This window comes from Cryptomeria japonica, chromosome 4 (assembly GCF_030272615.1).
Source record: "Cryptomeria japonica chromosome 4, Sugi_1.0, whole genome shotgun sequence".
Taxonomy (NCBI): Eukaryota; Viridiplantae; Streptophyta; class Pinopsida; order Cupressales; family Cupressaceae; genus Cryptomeria; species Cryptomeria japonica.
The window spans coordinates 549,778,485-549,783,550 of record NC_081408.1 but is presented as its reverse complement, the minus strand read 5'-3'; positions in this window follow the sequence as shown (position 1 = coordinate 549,783,550).

Below are 5,066 nucleotides of genomic sequence, written 5' to 3'. Positions count from 1 at the left end.
CTTCGCACATAAGGATACAAACATCCTTAGAACAAGGTATTAGTACTTGTTTTACAGTCATTTACATTTACAGCTCTTGCTCATTTCTTGGTTAATTCCAAAACTAGGGTTTGACCTAAAGGCAAACCCCTAATCCCTAACCCCCCCAATCATCTTCGCTTTTCTGTGTGTAGGTTGTAGGTACGCGACTGAAATTGAAGATCTGGAATCCTTGTGCAGAGACGAACAGATCCCCCTTCGTTTCGCGGATTTTTTGGAGGACCGTGGCGCCGGGCGCCATTGTCCCAACAACTTTTGCTCAAATTTGCAGGACAGTGCCGCATCGACATTTTACTGCTAATTCCAGGTCCGCAGCTTCATCCTATATCCCTATCTCAGTTTATAAGCGAATCTTTCTCACTTTCTATGCATTCCTAGCTTAATTCTTCTATGCACATTCTTTACAAAAGAGGGTAGCCTTGCTGTCATAACCCTTGAAACTCATTTAGCATCCAATCTTGCATTGCGTGGGATTAGATCTTGTGGGTTTCAACCCCTCTTTTGAATGTAAAGTCTCTTCCCTAAGTGAAAACCATCAACCCTAGCGAATCTCCCTTCTCTCTCCTCGGAGTTGGAAGAGGGGAGAGCAACTAGGGTTCGATCGCGATTTTCTGCTTTACATTTTGGTGAACCCGACGTGAACATCCTTTCTGATTTTTCATGCTTAGATCTGAAAAAATTGATTACATTTCCATGTTTGATCTTTTGCAAAATTTTAGAGGTGATTGCATAAAAACCCTAAATTTTCTTTTTAGTAATTAAACTTGTGAAATATTTAATTGTTAATGCTTGTTTCAGATCTGCCCTTCTATTACAAATTATCAATTCATATTTGTGCTTTAATTTTGAAAATTAAGTGGTTAAGTGTCAAAACCCTAATTTTTGAAACCCTCTTGATTCAACCTTTGTCCGACAATTTCACTGATCAAAACATCTCCAAATCAGTTGTAACTTTGGATTCTGCAATAAAATCACAATATCTTTCATCCCTGAAAATTTGGAAAAAAGTTGCGAGGACCGTGTGCACTGTGAGCGCCATCGTCCCCGACATTTTTTCCAAAATTTCGGGAGCAAGATCTTACAGTATTTTCCTGCTAAAATCCAGAATTTTGGCTAATTTTATCAATTTTAACACCTTCAAAATTACAGTCAAAGTTGGTCTTGTGATTGCTTGGATTAAGGCTTTTAAACATTCAAAAATCATTGAAACTAAAATTTTGTGTCAAAATTGTGTTCTTACTGTCCTAAATCTGAAAAGTGTGTTAACATTCATTAAAAATTTCAGTGCTTTATTTAAATTCTTGCAATTTGTGACTTTTGAAATTAAGTGCTTAATTACAACAACTTTAATTTCCGCTTTCAAAATTGAATTTTGCGTGAAATTGAGTCAATTCTTAAATTTCAAAACTTGCATTGCTTTTGACATTCCCTATAAAATCATAAAATTCAAAATTTCAGTTTCCCTCTCTTTTTCAAAATTCAAATTTTGCATTTTTCGACAATCTTGGTAGGGTTCAATTTTGAGATTGCAACTTTAATTTGGCCTATCTACAGATCGGAAAATCACTCAATTTTTTTAGATTAGCTCTAAAATCATCATACCTTTCATCCTTGCAAATTTCGAAAAAAGTTGCAAGGACCGCGTTGCACTCCGAACGCCACGGTCCCGGACATTTTTTCCAAAATTTTGGGAGACTGTCGTGATTGCATTTAATAGCTTAAATCCAGAAGATTGGCTGATTTTACTAAAAATTGCTACCTCTAAAATCAAAATTTCCTCTTCCTTTCTAGTGCATGAGTTTTACAACAATAAGCCCTACTTCCACTATTCTTGTTAGACGAAGCCGTAGAATTAAGTCTTTCTGAGGTTTAATTACCGAGGAGATGGAACCTAATTTGAATAGCCTTTTTAACGAGGACATGGGTAATTCCTCTAATCCTCCCAATGATGAAGAAGCTCTCCATGAGGTTTTTGAAGAACAACTTTCGAAATTGGATAACCAATTTGACGATTTTCGACAATGGATGTCTCAAGAATAGCCCGATAGTCAAGCTCTTCCTTTAAGTGAGGGTCTAAAACGTATGCTTCAAAGTGATAAGAATGGAATTGATATTTTGCATGGTATTGCACACATTGTGGATTCGAATGTGATGCCTATGAAGAGTTGTGCTGAAAATTTGGGTTATACACAACCTCCTACTCAAGTCAATCATTCTATTCCTTTGATGACTTCTATTCCTAGCATACCTACCTTTACATCAAACATAATGGCTACTTCTACACAAGACATTCCTCCTGTGATCACCAGTCATGGGGGCAATCCTTCCTTTTCAATTAACCCTCTTTCTTCATTCAATCCAACTTCTTCATTCACTCCTTCAATGAGTGTCCCTATTACATCTCCACAAATGAACATGACGCAAGGGGGCAATTCATTTAACCATTCCATTCCTCCTTGTAGTGTTCCTCTTGTCCAATCATCTCCTATGACTAATTATCATAGAGTCCCACCACCTTACTCTTTGCCTTCTTTCAATAACATAACACCTCCATCTCAATCTAACACATCTAATATGGATTCTTCGACTGAAGCGACCATTAACAATCTTGCACAAACTGTCTCTTCTTTACAGCAACAAATTGCCTCTATGAATCAATCTAAGTTTAGTGTGCCCACATTTGATGTTGCGAGCCCACTTTCTCTTGACATTGTTCGAGCTATTCCCCCTAAACATGTTGAAATCCCGCATTTGGAGCTTTATAATAGTAAAGGTGATCCTCTAACACATGTTAAGACTTTTCAAACAATCTGTACTGATTTTGCTTATGACCGAAGGTTGCTTGCAAAATTGTTTACTAGAACATTAAGAGACAAAGCCCTACAATGGTATTGCTCATTGCCTTCTTATTCTATTACTTCTTTCGAACAACTTGCAAATGCTTTCATTCAACAATTTCAAAATAATATAAGTCCTAAAGTTACTTTGATTGATTTAATGCATTGTAAACAAGGTGTTAAAGAAAAAGTGACTGATTTCATTGGTAGATATAAGCATTTGTATGCTCAAATTTCTTTTCCAGTGCCTGACAATGATATTCAAAGAATCTTTATTTCTAATTTACAAAAAGATATTCGAGACAAACTTCTGTTTTCTGAGTTTACTTCTTTCCAACAGTTGTGTGCAACTCTTCACAATTATCAACTGACTGTGAGTCAAATGGAACAATCACATCCTATGGCTCCGAGTGATAAGGGTGATAGCAGTCAACAACCATTTGGGAAGTTTAAACCGAACAGAGATTCCATCAAATTCAATGAAAACATCATCAACAACAATGTGAATGCAGCATCAGGTGTGCCTCCTATTTCTAAATTTTTCAAGAAAGAAAGAAAGTATACTCCTTTGAATGAATCATTGCATAGTATTATGAATAAGTTATTGGAACAAAATGTGCTTACTCTTCCTCCTATAAGGCAAATTGATCCTGCAAAGATTACTTCACCTTATTTTGATAACAAAGCTTTTTGTCAATTTCATCGTCAGCCTGGGCATGATACTGAAAAATGTTTTTCTTTAAAGGGTAAAATTCAAGATTTGATTGATAATAATACTATTTCTGTTTCTAGAGTGAATGATAAAGGCAATACATCTGTAGCTCCTCCTAATCAAAATCTTCAGATTTTTACTGATCCATTACCTTCTCATACCTCTAATGCGATTGAGGCTAATGATTCCTCTCTCTCATCTGATGGTCTTGTGTCTATGACTCCGAATGTGATTAACTTTGTAGAGCAGCAAGAAAACCCTAAAGAACCTTCCATCACATTTGATTCCAGTGAAACCATTAGGACACCTGATGGTCCTTTATACATAGTTGCAAAAGTCAAGAATACACCTTGCCGTGGAGTGCTTATTGATCCTTCGTGCATGATTAATGTTATTACTGAAGAATTTCTTTTTACTTTGCAATTGAATCAAGTGATCTATGACAAAACAGATGTGATTGTGAAACTATTTGATGCATTTTCTTCTCCTGCAATTGGTTCTATTACATTGCCTATTGAGGTCCATAACAAATCCCTTGATGTGAACTTTGCTATTATTCCATCTTCCGAACAATTTCGTGTGAAGCTTGGCTATCCTTGACTATCTTCCATGAAAGCTATTGCTTCTCCTATACATAAGTGTTTGAAATTTCCCCATAATGGTGAAGTTGTTACTGTCAATCATAGTCTCTTTAAACCAGCTGAAAGAACTTCTAGCATTCCTATTGATTACTGTTGGCCTAAACAATTCCAATCTCTTCCCCCGCGAAGTGATCATCTTTTCAAATCTTATCAAAAATGGAAAATAGATATGATCCTATCTTTAAGTGAACCTAGAACACCTAAACTTGATATTCCTATCGTTCTTGAGAAGGAAGTTCTTCCTTTGAAAGATAAAACTCATGTCTTTCCTCAAGAAGATTCCCAACCCATCCCTATGGATGTGACTATGTCTATATCTAATAAACTTCCTAAAAGTAGACCTATCCCTCCTCATCATGATGGACTTGGTCTTCTTCCTAAACCAAATATTCCTCCCTTATATGGAGCAGTTCCTCCTCCTTCCTTTTATAGAGAGAAGAGACCTTCTTCTTCTCCTATTATCCAGCCTAAGAGACCACAACCTAAACACCCAAGTGATAGGGATGAGAACATTCCTCCTCCTCAATCTTCTCCACTTCCTACTAAGGCTAGACGAAATCATTCTGCACGTGAATGCCGGCGAAAGCGTCGTCTTAGAGCTCAAACTTTGCAATCTCCAAAAACACCTTCAACAAGCATTATTCCATTTTCTCCAAAAACTCCTAAACATAAGATGCATGATGGTCTTGATCCTGTGTGAGTTAAAGATCCTATTTTTATCAATCTTGATGATGATATAGATGAAAATGTTATGCATGATGAAAATGTTACTTCTCTTGCTTCTGATAGTGAATATGAACTTGTTGATATTGATAACCATTTATCTAACGAATTTTC